Source organism: Bombina bombina, chromosome 4 (assembly GCF_027579735.1).
Source record: "Bombina bombina isolate aBomBom1 chromosome 4, aBomBom1.pri, whole genome shotgun sequence".
Lineage (NCBI taxonomy): Eukaryota > Metazoa > Chordata > Amphibia > Anura > Bombinatoridae > Bombina > Bombina bombina.
Genome location: NC_069502.1, coordinates 192991841 through 193007855, shown reverse-complemented (window position 1 = coordinate 193007855; position 16015 = coordinate 192991841). Strand labels below are relative to the sequence as shown.

At 35.8% G+C, this 16015-nt stretch overlaps 1 protein-coding gene across 1 annotated transcript in view; it reads left to right on the top strand.

Annotated features, from left to right (window-relative positions):
- SNTG2 (syntrophin gamma 2) overlaps window positions 1–16015 on the top strand; it is an 804523-nt gene that overhangs the window by 222813 nt on the left and 565695 nt on the right.

Genomic DNA, 16015 nt, shown 5'->3' with positions numbered 1-16015 from the left:
ATCTTCGGGGGTTAGTGTTATGTTTTTTAAGGGTTTATTGGGTGGGTTTTATTTTTAGGTTAGGATTTGGGCACTTGAAAAATAATTAAATGCCCTTTTAAGGGCAATGCCCATCCAAATTCCCTTTTCAGGGCAATGGGGAGCTTAGGTTTTTTTAGTTAGGATTTTATTTGGGGGGTTGGTTGTGTGGGTGGTGGGTTTTACTGTTGGGGGTTGTTTGTATTTTTTTACAGGTAAAAGAGCTGATTTCTTTGGGACAATGCCCCGCAAAAGGCCTTTTTAAGGGCTATTGGTAGTTTAGTTTAGGCTAGGGTTTTTTTTTATTTAGACGGGGGCTTTTTTATTTTAATAGGGCTATTAGATTAGGTGTAATTAGTTTAAATATCTGATAATTTCTTTTTTTATTTTGTGTAATTTAGTGGGGTTTTTTGTAATTTAGGTAATTGTATTTAATTTAGGTAATTGTATTTAATTAATGTAATTTATTTAATTGTAGTGTAAAACAGGTTAGGTTTTATTTCATAAGTAAATTTGTATTTATTTTAGCTAGGTAGTTAGTAAATAGTTAATAACTATTTAGTAACTATTCTACCTAGTTAAAATAAATACAAACTTGCCTGTGAAATAAAAATAAAACCTAAGTGTTAGGGTTAGATTTAGGGTCAGGTTTAGGGGTTAATATGTTTATTATAGTGGCGGCGATGTCCGGAGCGGCAGATTAGGGGTTAGTAAATGTAGGTAGGTGGCGGCGATGTTAGGGGCGGCAGATTAGGGGTTAATAATATTTAACTAGTGTTTGTGATGCGGGAGTGCAGCAGTGTAGGGGTTAATATGTTTATTATAGTGGCAGCGATGTCGGGAGCGGCAGATTAGGGGTTAATAATTTTATTTTAGTGTTTGCGATGCAGGAGGGCCTCGGTTTAGGGGTTAATAGGTAGTTTATGGGTGTTAGTGCACTTTTTAACACTTTAGTTATGAGTTTTATGCTACAGCTTTGTAGCGTAAAAACTCATAACTACTGACTTTCGATTGCGTTACGAATCTTGCGGTATCGGCTGTACCGCTCACTTTTTGGCCTCCCAGAAAAAGCTTGTAATATCAGCCCTATGGAAGTCCCATTGAAAAAAAGATTTTACACAAATTGCATATGTTAATTTGTGTTACGGCCAAAAAAGTGTGCGGTACAGCTTTTTTGACAAGACTCGTAATAGCAGCGGTAGTGAAAAAGCAGCATTATAACCCATAACGCTGCTTTTTCACTCATAACGCAAAACTCGTAATCTAACCGACTATTAGGGACTTTAAGAATGACTGGGATAAGCAAAAGGCTATCCTACAAACTAGATAAGTTTATACTTTTAGAAATTATTGGTCAGACTTGTTGGGCTTATGTCCCTTATCTGCCATCAAAATCTATGTTTCTATCAGCTTTGTATCTATAATGGCTATTTTGCAACTATTATTTGCTTTTGATAACGGCAGGTTTCTACTCAAACCAATAGAGCAACTTTGATTAAAGCTGTATTTCAGTTTTTATTGAAACATTTAAAAAAAAATGTTTTATGATATTGCAATCATCTTTCCTGAAAGTCCTTCTAAATGAATTTCCAATAAATGCTGTTGTACCCGATCTGTGAGTATTTTCCTATTTGTACCTTAAGATATCACACTACTGTGAATTTGTTTTTTTAAGGTCCTTATCTTGTTTTTGAAGCTGTAACCTGGGGAGAGAAGTACCCCCATTACAGATACAAAGCCATTTTTCAACGATTGTACTGCTTAACCTTTTAAAGCCGTTATGCCGTTCCATTCCGTCATAATTAGACTGGGCTTTAAAGCCGTTATGACGGAATGGAACGTCATAACTAACGGCTGTCCTGAAGCCTTCTGTGCTTCAGGGATTTAATCGCGGTCTGGAGGGCGTTCCTAGGATTGTAGGGACGCCCCCCAGATGCGATCCAATAATTGAAATCTCGCGATCGTATGCACGATCGCGTAGTTTCAATTTGTCTACATCGGAACAGTTGTTCCGATGTAGGCACTTTAACCCTGTCACGAAAGGGTTAATACTTCATTTAATTCTAATTATTTATACAGTTACCAAACCCATGCAATGATGTGGTCTATTCATCCATAACACATTCTATAGAATAGTTTCAAATATGGGCACCTATTGGTAGAAATAGGACTCTGACTTACAGCCAACGAGAGGAAACTGACTTCATACCAATATGTATCAATAATTCACATTCTATCAGAGTGGCAATTTTACAAATCATTAGATGTTCCATCTGAGTATTCCTGAAAGTATTTTCAGTCTTATCTCTATTTATAATTAACAACATAATTTATATATATATATATATATATATATATATATATATATATATATATATATATATATATATATATATATATATATATATATATATATATATATTTAAAAAGAATCAAATTTCAATGTTCTCACTTTTGTAATACAAAACTCATAATGAATGTTTACAGACCTCTACAAAATTCTCTTGATTGTTTGAACTTTATTACCACTTTTTTTTTTTTTTTTTTTTTTTTAATTTTTATAATTCTTAATGGAATTGTCAAAGAATTATGTGGTTTGTAGGTTACCTGCCTGCCTGCATACTTTATTTTACAAACTGTTTTTTTAAGATTCTACTGTTTTTTTACTGCTATTTGAAAGTAATAGTATTTTTTATTTTATCTGCTTCAGTATTTAAATCATTCCCTTAATGGCATCATGTTTAAATAATGACATAATTTGATCAAATCCAGAAACAGCAGGAGATGCACCACAGTACACATAATTTAAGTTTTTATCCTTTGGCTAAAACAACAAAGTGCTAAAATATATTTTAAGAACAAACGTTTCCGATTATAGTAAGTACATTAGAGATGAAAATACCATTTACTAGTTAAAACTTGGCTCATCTACAAAATCACACACAGATAAGTCCTTTCAATATATTACAACAAGAAAAACCTTTAATGGCCATCATAATAAATAAAAAAATGTACATGCTATAATCGCTTTACAGGGTTTAAACAAAGGGTAGTCTAGTCTAGGGCTTAAACAAATAGTAGAAATACAGTTTGGGTTTCAAAGAGCACTGCTGGTCCCGAGTGGAAAATGCCAAAAATTGTCCAATTTTGGTTAGCCTGTGCGAATTGTAGCCTCAGTTTCTTGTTCTTAGCTGACAGGAGTGGCACCCAATGTGGTCTTCTGCTACTGCAGCCCATCTGCTTCAAGATTAGATGTGTTGTGCATTCAGAGATGTATTCTGCATACCTTGGTTGCAATGAGTGGTTATTTGAGTTACTGTAGCCTTTCTATCATCTAGAACCTGTCTGCCCATTCTCCTCTGACCTCTGACATCAACAAGGCATTTTCGTCCACACAACTGCTGCTCACTGGATATTTTCTCTTTTTTGGACCATTCTCTGTAAACCCTAGAGATGGTTGTGCGTGAAAATCCCAGTAGATCAGCATGTTCACAGTCACTTAAATCCCCTTTCTTCACCCTTTTCTAATGATAAATATATAAAATTGTATGTATATATATATATATATATATATATATATATATATATATATATATATAATTGTATGTATGTATTTATATATATATATATATATATATATATATATATATATTATCGCAACCTCAGAGCTCTGGTTGGCTGTTACGTGAAACAAAAAGTGTCACAACACATCACTTACAATCATAATAACTTATTATTTTATATAAATAAATATAAATATTGTGATAAATTCTCAAAGATATGAGATCTCAGGTGTTAGAAAAAGGTCTTTGTGAATTGGGATGTGTAGATAAGTATCCTTCAAATCTATGGTTGTCATAAATCAACCTTCTTGAACCAGGAGCAAAATTATACAGATTGTATGCATCTTGAATGAAAGAATTCAGACAAATTTGTTTAGGGTCTTTAGGTCTAGAATGAGATGGTAGGTGTCCTCCTTCTTTGGAACAATTAAGAGGTTGGAATAGAAACCTCTTCCCTGTTGAGAGCCTGGGACAAGTATGGTGTGTGTCTCGATCCAATGTTAGCTCCCATGCTTACAGCGTGCATTGATTTAGTGAAAGGTATTCTAGTTACTCTTCATTGATCACCTGCTATGTGTTTCGGCTGATCTCACAGCCTTTCTCAAGCAGTACATAACTTTCCTTCTTCTGTGCCACTATTTAAGTCCCAACCTACGATTCTGATTGATTGAGGATTGACGTTACCATTGTACTTCTCAATAATTAGATCACATAAATCTCCACAGTAATGATCACATTACAGGTCTCACTTATCAAAAGTTATTATAATACGTACCCTCCCTATATTTAGCTCTATATTTATAAGAACACAGTTATGTAAATTTATCTGAGGGACAAAAGGTACAAATTCAAAGAGTAAACATTCATATCCTAATAATAATATCCTACTAAAGAATACACATTATAGACATTGGATTTAACTAATAAATTCATTATTATATGTTTTACGGAAAAAAAAGAGAAGATCTATTAAAAAAGAGAAATTTAATGAGAGCACTTTTATAAACATTTAGATAATTAAAGAACCATTATGTAAATAAAAACATTTAGAATTGAAAGCCTAAAACCTATGGAAATACATAACCAAATTTTTATATAAATGTTATAAAAATCTTAAAGAGGTTATATGATACCAGTCATTATATCCAGATGAGTAGAATTTATCTATTGGCTATGTGTCTCAAGACCTGTTTTCTGTCTGTCTAGAACAATCATAATATGAGTCAGTATAAGGAATCCATAAAAACGTTGATATTAAAAAAATTATATAAAATTGATTGATTTAAAAATAATTGATATAGAAAGATTGATGTAAGGAAAGGATAGTTGTTAGTAAGTATAAAGAATTATTGATACAAAAGCCAATTGGATAATGTTAAAATTAATATTAAAATTAATATGAAAAATTAATATAAAAGGTTTGATTTATTATTTTTTATTTTTTAGTGTAAAAAAGGAGTTATACTGAATTCTATCTTTAAGCTCTTCGGGTATATAGTCTCTAATTCATATATCCATTTTAGCTCCACTTTCAATAATTATTTATCCACATTTACTCCTCTCCAATTAGGATTCAATTTTGCAATTGCTGTATATTTAAAAAAAAAAAAAATTAGATTACTATTATTGTATTTCACAAAATATTTCGGAATTGGTAAATCCTTATTCCTTATTCCTGTCTTCATGAGCATTTTCTATGGAGAGGATATGTTCCCTAACTCTTTCTCTAACTGGTCTTGTCGACTCTCCTACATACTGTTTCCCACAGCTGCAGTCAATTAAGTAAATTATATTCCTTTCCATACATTGTATAAGATCCTTTATTTCATATTCTCTACCCGTAATGTTTGAATGGAATTTCTTCAGTTTCTCTGAGTGTCTGCAAGCTTTTACAGGCAAAACAAAGAAAGAAACCTTTTATTTCCTTTCCGAATAAATCTTTTTCCATATTTTCTTTTTTACTTTATTTCTTTTGGGGCTAATCTATTTTTTAAATTGCTCGCTTTTCTATAAATTATTTTTGGTCTATCTCCTACTATATTTTTTAATTGATCATCAAATTTCAGTATACTCCAATGTTTCCTCATGATTTTCTCCACCATCCTGTGATTGCTATTGTATTGTGTGATAAATAGGATTGAGGGTTCATAGCCTTTCTTAGTTTTATTTTTATTTTCCTTATATACAATTTATCTTCTATTTTTCTTTTTGGCATATTCTATTTCTCTCTCTATCATATTAGCATCATAGCCCCTCTCTACAAATTTTTCTTTACATTTTTTGGATACTTCTGATCTCTGGCAGAGCGAAAGGAATGCGAACGATAAGTTTCTTAAATCTTCCCTTAGACTTCTTGTCCTGTGGACCTTCAGTAATAGTTTTAATGATAGAGTCTAAGGGCTCCATTTATTAAGCAGTGGATGCTGCTTTAGAGGACCATCATTTTAGGCTCACCTGAAATGGAAGTTAAGAAGCTGCTGTCATAAGACCGCTGCTCCTTAACCTGTCTGACACATTTTAGGTGGCGGATTGAAATCATCCTGATCCGATCACTAGAAATGCTTGTGCAATGATAAATGCAGACAGCGAATCATGTCTGCTCAACATTTAGTAAATCTACCCTAACTCTGATCCAAAAAGCAATTTTCCCTCAAAGGGACTTGACAAAAGTCTATTCTTAGAGACAATAACAGCTGACCAGGATTTAAGCCATAAAGCTCTCCTTAGCAGAACAGCAATGGACATATTTTTAACATACATTTTAATGATGTCAAAAACTGCATCTCACATGAAGTTATTGGACATCTTAAAGGGATACTAAACCCAATTTTTTTATTTCATGATTCAGATGGAGCATGCAATTTTAAGCAACTTTCTAATTTACTCCTTTTATTAATTTTTCTTAATTCTCTTGCTGTTTTTGTTTTAAAAGCAGGAATGTAAAACTAAGGAGCCGTCGCATTTTAGGTTCAGCAGCCTAGATGGCGCCTGCTTATTGGTGGCAACTTTTTAGCCACCAGTAAGCAAGCGTAACCCAGGTTCTGAAACAAAAATGGGCCGGCTCCTAAGCTTTACATACCTGCTTTTTAAATAAAGATAGCAAGATAACAAACAAAATTTGATAATAGGAGTAAATTAGAAAGTTGCTTAAAATTGCATGCTCTATTGGAATCATTAAAGAAAATGTTTTGGTTTAGTATCCCTTTAAGGACCTTGATTAATTTACAAATATCCTCAGATGACTGTTCTGGAAGCAGCTGAGAAAGAGAATTACACAAAAAGGATGCTGCAGTGGCCACACAAGTAATTGAAACTGCAGGTCTAAGCTGAAGAGCTGTTTGAGAAAATAATTTTCTTAGTAAAGACTCAGATTTTCGGACCATTGGTTCCTTAAATGAGGAACTATCCTCCATGGGGATAGGTGTGCATCTAGCTAGAGTGCAAATAGCTCCATGCACTTTAGGGACCACCTCCCAGGTTGTCAGATTATTTTCTGAAAGAGGATACATTTTCTTCAACCTGTTAGAAGGAGTATAAGGAACGCCTGGTTTCTTCCATTACTTAGCAATACAGTCTGTAACCAAGTCTGGAGTTTCAAACACCTTAGGAACTTTTAGCGGAGCTTTGAAAACCTGATTTAACTTATTTACAGGTTTTGTAATTTCTGAATTCTGTTCTGACATTTCTAAGGTGTTCAGAACTTCCTGTAGAAGGAAACTTATATGATCCACTCTAAATCTGAAGGTGGAATCAGGCTCTGTTTCAGTTACCGGTTCAGGATCATCTGAGGAGAATTTACCCTCAGAAGACTCAGAAAGGGACTCATCAGAGTCAGAGGATTGTAAACTGAGTGGTAACAGAACTAGATGCTCAGTCCCTTGTTAGTGAAGTGAGGATGAGGTAAATTTCCAGATTTAGGTTTGCGCTTCCATGGTCTAGGAATTGCCGCTAACAGCTCTGTCATAGTTTTCTGTAAGGTATTTTTAAACTCAGGTGAAAAATAAGTGATCTCCCCTAGAGTCATATAGACAAGAATCTGCATTATATATCTAACAGGCAAACTAACAGAATTATAGCTTGGAAATTGGAAACGTGGAACACAATTAGCACATAGCTGGTTAATGTGGTCCACTGGAACAGTTTTGCAAAACAAAAAGGGAAAATGAACAGAATTTGTCATATGAGCTGCATTATAATCCATGGAGGTTCCCTCTAATGACTCAGACTTATTAATTGGGGCCGGTGTAAAGAAATGACTAAGAAAAATAAAGCAAAATTGAGCATATATTAAAGTACAGTCTTAAAAGCACAATGTAGAGAACAATTTTATTAAATTAAAATAATACAATGAACAACCATTAAATATGCCTATCAACCCATTTAAGGTAGAAATTAAGGCCCCAAAAATTAATTATGCTAACATTTTACACCCACTTAGCAGCTCTTATGGGGGTAATCACAACCTCATGGGAGAGGAAGGGTTAAATTTCAGGCTAGCAGTGGAGAAAAAGTCTGTAGGATGCCTCAGAGAAAATGCACCAAAAGGAAGTGGCAGAGATAACCGCTGTAACGATGTACAGGCAACAATCTGAAGAAAAGACAGGTTATCATAACTGCATAGTGAATCTAACGGTTCTCTTAAAGAGACAGTAATACATTTTGAAAAAATAGCTACAATTTTTTTTTCTTGAGGGGAGAACATAAGAGAGATGCTTAGGGGAATCTAGAAAATAATTTGGAGCCCAAGTTCCTAAATTGTAGTTGTTAAGTACCAAGTGAAAGGGCTGGAAACCCCCAAACTATGTAGTACCTATGGAACAGAGTACCAGTGATAATTATTGGGCTATATGTAGCATCTAAGTCGTTTTCCCTGACTGCAGAAATGCATCTATTGATCTTACCAGATTGCTAAAGCCTTTCTCCCACACAGAATGCTGATACAGCCCACCCAGTGCATGGCTAAATAAAACTCTAGGTGACAAGGTGCTTCTGGTTAGAAAGCTATTGTAGATAAAAGTGTGGGTGGCTATAGGTTGCACTATGGAGATACTGTGCTTTTTATTATTAATATTTGTAGTATAAACAGGAGTTAGATCTAGAAGAAATTGTGCATTTTGAATAAATCCTGCAATGTTGTTTAAATGAGCAATGCATAGTTCATTCTCCAACAAGGTTTTGGTTATGTTCACATCATTTGTGTGCCAGTAATGGGCCACTGTATGCTAAGCACAAGTTTATGTACAGTTAAAGACATGCATTAACAAGCTATGGCACACAGGCTTCCTCAAAGTAAAATAAATAAATAAATACAAATATTTCAAGAACAACCATCCTTTAGGAAAGTCAACAGCCTCATAGCTGCCAAAGAGGAAAGAGTAACCCAGCATAGCTCACAAACATTAAAGGGATATACAACCCAAATATTTTCTTTTGTGATTCAGATAGAGTGTGCAATTTTACACAACATTCTAATTCACTTCTATTATCAATTTTTAATCATTCTTTTGATATTTTATGTTGGAAAGCAGGGACGTATGCTTAGGAACCAGTTTATTTGTGGAGCACTATATGGCAGCTGTTTTGCAAGAATGTGTATCCATTTACAAGAGCACTGGATGGCAGTACTATTTCCTGCTATGTTGTGCTTCAGAATACCATGGAAAAAAAGTATGTTTGTTAATAGAAGTAAATTAGAAACGTTTTCAAAATTATATGCTCTGTCTGAATCACAAAACCATTGTTTTGAGTTTCATATCCAGTTAAGCTGTAAAAATGATGCATCTATATGACCATTATGGGTATTAAAGGGACACTGAACCCAAATGTTTTCTTTTGTGATTCAGATAGAGTATGCAATTTTAAGTAACTTTCTAATTTACTCCTATTATACATTTTTCTTTGTTTTCTTACTATCTTTATTTGAAAAAGAAGGCATCTAAGCTTTTATTCTTGGTTCAGAACTCTGGACATCACTTTTTTATTGGTGGATGAATTTATCCACCAATCAGCAAGGACATCCCGGGTTGTTCACCAAAAATGGGCCGGCATCTAAACTTACATTCTTGCATTTCAAATAAATATACCAAGAGAATGAAAAAAATTTGATAATAGGAGTAAATTAGAAAGTTGCTTAAAATTTCATGCTCTATGTTAATGGTCATCTCTCTCAAAAAATCATCCTAGGTTGTGGAACAAGGCAGGGCTGCCCGTTGTCTCCCCTCCTATTTAACCTGGCATTGGAACCCTTAGCTATTGGTCTAAGAAATGTTTTAGAGGGAATCAGTATGGGCTCCTATACTCTTAAGATCCTGCTGTACGCAGACGATTTACTGTTATTTTTAAAGAATTCATCTTACTCAATTCCAGCTGCATTACAATGTTTAGATGAGTTCAGTTCATTTGCGGGCTACAAAATCAATTTTAATAAAAGTGAACTTATGTGGATTAATAAATCCAGAAATAGTTTACAAGACCATCCATTTAAAGAGGTTGAAGCAATTACATATTTAGGTATAATATTACATAAAAATCCGAAAAACTGGTATCGGCTTAATCTCTCGCCACTATTTCTAAAGGTTAAATCGGACCTGGAGTTATGGACGGCATTCCCACTATCCATTACGGCTCGCGTTAATCTAATAAAGACATTTATTTTTCCTCGCTTACTTTATCCCCTTCAGAATCTTCCGCTCTTTATTCTTAGTAAGGATTTGCGTAAATTATATTCCTGCTGTTCCAAATTTATTTGGAATAACAGGAAATCGTGTATCTCTCTAGATAGACTCATGCAAAACTTTGAAGCAGCAGGCCTTGCTTTTCCTAACTTTAAATTATATAATTGGGTTTGTCTAATTAAAACGGCGGTGGATTGGATCGTTGAAAAGGAGTTAGTGTCATCTCTAGAGATGGAGACTTATATGGTTTCTCCTTGTGCTTTAAAAGCAATATTACATTGTCCTCTACAACTTTTACCAAATAAGGTATTTTCTCTAATCTCTATCAGAAATATTGTGGCGGCTTGGCAGAAGTGCTGTACAATATTGGAAGTAGATTTTACATTTTCGGCATTCTTACCGATTAGGGGAAATCCTCAATTTTCTCCAGGGCTTAAACAATCAGTATTTAGAGACTTGGCTGAAAAAGAGCTCAAATACATTTATCAGATCCTTCCTCAAGACGGGCAACTAATCTCCTTTGGGATCCCCTCTCAACATTTTCAGTTAGCTAGATCTAATTTCTTCGCCTATCTACAGGTGCGCCATTTTATTAATACACGAAAGTGGGATATGAGTAAATTGAATGCATGGTCGGATCTCAATTTATGTTTTCAAAAATTTGCATCAGGAAACTCGTCCATTTCTCTTATGTATGATATTATGCTCTCCAAACAAACATTAATGTTTTTAGACAAATTGACTTTATCTTGGACCTCCTCTTTCCCTTTAATTGATCTTGGTAAAATTAAATGTAGCATGATAAATGTAAAAAAATGTGAAATTCCTAGGAGTTGGAGAGAATCTCATTTAAAACTTATTAATAATTACTATATATCCCCCATAAGATTAGCTAAGTTTCATTCTATCTGCAACGGGGCTTGTCCCCGCTGCAATAAACCTAAGGCTGATACTTTACATATGTTTTGGTATTGCCCAAAAATTATACTACTATGGCGTAAGATGGAATATTGGTTCAATATACAGTACAAGACAACTATCACATTATCACTCGATGAGATAATCTGGTTAGATGTTGCTGGCAATAGGGGCTTTCATGTCCACATCTTAAATACCATTATCCTAGCTGTCAGATATCAAATTCTCAAACACTGGAAAGCTTCTGCAGCTCCTGGATTACCCCAGATCCTGCAGGAGATTCAAACCCAAATTATATATGAATCAGCTCATCTAAAAACTACATCAGAAAAGAGAATAAAAACTTTTATGGCAGGATGGCTACCAATTATCAAATCTTACCCCTTAGCTATACAAAAAGCTATTCTGACCCCATTTCTGTCCTCAAGCTCTTTTATGGACCTTGTAGCCCTAGATCTTTTTCCACATTCATGGATAACTAACTACAGAGAAATATAAGGTGAACTGTGTTGGTGGGATATAGGATAACTGGAAGATTGAAATTACTGAGTGAGAAATTAGTGGGTTCCCCCCCCCCCCCTTTTTTTTTCTCTCTCCTTGTGTTGTGTTTTGTTGCATGAATGGTTAGTATGTGGGTATGATATATGGTGTTTCATTTAGCTCTGTAAAAGTCCAACACTTTGTACAATTTTTGCTATATGAGAGTATTTTTTTTTCTGCCAGTTAATTCACTCATGGAAAAGTAATCTTTTTTTTGTTCATTTTGTGTCTCATGCTTTTCTGTTTCTGTGACACCTGACCTTGTGTGGTATGTAAAGGTGGAAATTTATTTGACTGTACTCATTGTTGGAAATATAAATAAACAATTTAAAAAAAAAATGTCATGCTCTATCTGAATCACGAAAGAAAAAAATTGGGTTCAGTGTCCCTTTAAAGATCTGTTCTTTAATCTACCAGTAAAACTTGATGAAAATTGTCAGTACATTTCTGCTGTAATTCTGATAAAATGAACTCATAGCATAATGTTTATTATTAAATTATATCATCAGATACAAAACTGATATCTTTAATTTCAGCTTTCTGATTAGAAAATCAGCTAATTTGAAGTTATAGACAGCATTAAAATTCCTTTAACATAGAACAATTAAACTATGGTGATACTACCAAGTAAACAAAGTGTAACATAATTTCCTGAAACCTGACCATTTTTATAGTTATTTGTTTATAGATCATTTCTGTTATATCTCTTCATAATTATTACAATGTGTATATTACAAATGTCATAAGGTTAAACAGCTACATTTCCTGGTGAACATAATTAAATCTTGTCTTCATACCGAGGGCTAAAGATATTAATACAGGTAAAAGAAATATATTATTTTTAGCCTTTTTAAGATTGCTGTTTAAAGAAAACTAAAATGCACTTTTAACATATTAATTAATCTGTCAAAACATATTAGTTATTCTACATATTAAAAAGCAAGGGACATGATTTCCACTGATTAGCTAGTGATTCATATTCACACTTTTGATAATTAAGTGCTGTTTGATAGCTTCATTAACATAAAAATTAACATGGATACATACAGTGCTTAAGTGGTATAACCATCCAAGAGATATTATAATTGAGTTAAAAGTATGTCATAAGTTACTAATGAGAAAAAGTAAAAACTAGACCATATCAACTAATTATTAAAAAAAAAAGATAATTACATCTGTCTAAAACAATTTTAAAGCAACATATTCTGAAGTATAGCATCTCATTCTATTAATCCTATTGTCAATGCAACACCATACATTTTTTTAGCAATATTTACCTTTTAAAATATTGACCATTGAGCAAAACTCTGTAATTAAGAAAAAAATTATCCTTGTCTGAATTCATTGGGGCTTGTTGTAGAATAACACTGTATTAAAGAGGCATGGAACGCGATTTTATTTCTTTCACAATTAAGATAGAGAATATGATTTTAAACAACTTTCCAGTTTACGTCTATTATGTATTTTGCTTCCTTCTCTTACTATCTTTTGTTGAAGAAACAGCAATGCACATGGGTGAGCCAATAACATGAGGCATACATGTGCAGCCACCAATCAGAATCTCCTGAGCCTATCTAGATCTTTTTTTAAACAAAGGATACTAAGACAATGAAACTAATTAGATAATAGAAATAAATTGTAAATTTGTTTAAAATTGCATGCTCTCTCTGAATCTCGAAAGAAAAGAAAAATATGTTTCATGTCCCTTTAAAGTCAGATGGCTTATATTTTTTTATACCATTCAAATTCATGAGATACATGTATGTCTGAATGTCTTAAATCACCCAAACTATGAATACAATATAGTAGAAAAATCTGTTTTTCTTATACTAAAATTGGTAAATATATGTAAAAATGCTAAAGGAAGAATTACTTTTCACAGGAGTTATCTAAATGAAGGGACATAATATTAACAAGTTATCTCTGTTCTATTTTAAAGAGAAAAAGACAATGTTCCAATTATGTTACATTATTAAAGAAAAATACAAAATAAATCTTTGCCAAATATACCAAACTAGTCCTAAAGCCCATTCACATGGGCCATTTTTTGCAGTACATCGGTCCCACCCCTTGCTCTCTCTCCCTCCCCCTCTCTTTTGCTGTCTCTATCCCCATCTATTTTGCTCTCTCTCCCCTCTCTTTTGCGCTCTCTCACTCCACCTCTCTTTTGCTCTCTCTCCCCCCTCTCTTTTGCTCTTTCTCCTCCCTCTCTTTTGCTCTCTCCCTCCCCCTTCTCTTTTGCTCTCTCTCCCCTCTCTTGTGCTCGCTCTCCCCTCTCTTTTGCTCTTTCCCCTCTCTTTTGCTCCCTCTCCCCCTCTCTTTTGCTCTTTCTCCCCCTCTCTTTTGCACTCTCTCTCTCCCCTCTCTTTTGCACTCTCTCTCTCCCCTCTCTTTTACGCTCTCTCCCTCCCCTCTCTTTTGTGCTCTCTCCTCCTTTCTTTTGCGCTCTCTCTCTCCCCTTTCTCTTTTGCGCTCTCTCCCCACTCTCTTTTGTGCTCTCTCTCTCCCCCTCTCTTTTGCTCTCTCTCTCTCCCCTCTCTCTCCTGTGCTATCTCCCCCTCTCTTTTGCGCTCTCTTGCTCCACCTCTCGTTTGCGCTCTCTCACTTTACCTCTCTTTTGCTCTCTCTCTACCACCTCATTTTTGCTCTCTCCCCCTCTCTTTTGCTCTCTCTCTCCCCCTCTCTTTTGCTCTCTCTCTCCCCCCTCTCTTTTGCTCTCTTCCCCCTCTCTTTTGCTCTCTCCACCCTCTCTTTTGCTCTCTCTCCCCCCTCTCTTTTGCTCTCTCCCCCTCTCTTTTGTGCTCTCTTTCTCCCCCTCTCTTTTGCGCTCTCTCTCTCCCCTCTCTCTTTTGCGCTCTCTCCCCCCTCTCTTTTACGCTCTCTCTCCCCCCTATCTTTTGCGCTCTCTCTCTCCCCTCTCTTTTGTGCTCTCTCTCCCCCTCTCTTTTGCGGTCTCTCTCTCCCCCTCTCTTTTGTACTCTCTCTCCCCCTCTCTTTTGCTCTGTCTCTCTCCCCTCTCTTTTGCTCTCTCTCTCCATCCCTCTCATTTGCTCTCTCTCCCCCCTCTCTCTCTCCCCTCCACTCCCCTCCCCACTATTGCTCTCTCTCCTTCCTCTCTATTGATCTCTCTCTCCCCCCTCTCTCCCCCTCTCGCTCCCTCCTCTCTTCTTTTTCTCTCTCTCTTCCCTCTCTTTTGCTCTCTCCCCCTCTCTTTTGTGCTCTCTTTCTCCCCCTCTCTTTTGCGCTCTCTCCCCCTCTCTTTTACGCTCTCTCTCCCCCCTCTCTTTTGCGCTCTCTCTCTCCCCCTCTCTTTTGCGCTCTCTCTCTCCTCCTCTCTTTTGCTTTCTCTCTCCCCCTCTCTTTTGTGCACTCTGTCCCCTCTCTTTTGTGCTCTCTCTCCCCCTCTCTTTTGCGCTCTCTCTCTCCCCCTCTCTTTTGTACTCTCTCTCCCCCTCTCTTTTGCTCTGTCTCTCTCCCCTCTCTTTTGCTCTCTCTCTCCATCCCTCTCATTTGATCTCTCTCCCCCCTCTCTCTCTCCCCTCCCCTCCCCACTATTGATCTCTCTCCTTCCTCTCTATTGATCTCTCTCCCCCCTCTCTCCCCCTCTCGCTCCCTCCTCTCTTCTTTTGCTCTCTCTCTTCCCTCTCTTTTGCTCTCTCTCTCCCCCTCTCTCTTCCCTCTCTTTTGCTCTTTCCCCTCTCTTTTGCTCTCTCCCCCTCTTTTTTGCTCTTTCCCCTCTCTTTTGCTCTCTCTTACCCTCTCTTTAGCTCTTTCCCATCTCTTTTGCTCTCTCCCCCTCTCTTTCTATCTCCTTCCCCTCTATCTCTCTTTCTCTCTTTCGCTTGCGACCGCGCCCAACCGCCACGTCTATCCACACCCTGCTTATGTTGGCCACGCCCGCTCACACCCCGGTCACGCCCGCTCACACCCACCATCACTGTGCCGCAGCAGATCAGGTAGACTCTAAGGCCAGGTGTGTTTGTCCTCATGCTATCTCTACTGCGTATGACAGCTTCGGACAAACAGACTTGGCCTTTTATATTATAGGATTAAATAGGGTCATAGTACTGAGTTGTACAGTCCCCAATTTCCTGACCCCTGCATTGAGTTCTGCAGAGTAAGTGTTTGTCCCCTCCCCCAAAATGTAATTTCTAGATTTGCCCTACATGCATACTTAACAATTTTATATAGTTTTAGTTAATTTTATAATAAACATTTTACAACTTTAAAACAAGTAAATCAGTCAATTTTCAGACGACGATGTCTTTGTTGTTTGCAACTTTTACACTCCCAAAGTTTGAT